Below are 220 nucleotides of genomic sequence, written 5' to 3'. Positions count from 1 at the left end.
TATAGATTGTTGTTGTTGTTAAAGTGTCATCAAGTTTGTTCTGACTCGTTGTTGTTGTTAATTGTCGTCGAGTTGATTCCTACCCATAGCAACCTTGTTAGGGTTTCCAAGGAGCAGCTGGTGAGCTTAAACCGTCGACTTTGCCATTCAAATGGCTTTGCATTCCGGCGCATTAATCCACAGCCCCAAATCAGGACTTCATTCTGACTCATAGTGACCC

This window comes from Chrysochloris asiatica, unplaced genomic scaffold (assembly GCF_000296735.1).
Source record: "Chrysochloris asiatica unplaced genomic scaffold, ChrAsi1.0 scaffold00032, whole genome shotgun sequence".
Lineage (NCBI taxonomy): Eukaryota > Metazoa > Chordata > Mammalia > Afrosoricida > Chrysochloridae > Chrysochloris > Chrysochloris asiatica.
Note: the sequence above shows the minus strand (reverse complement) of the source record.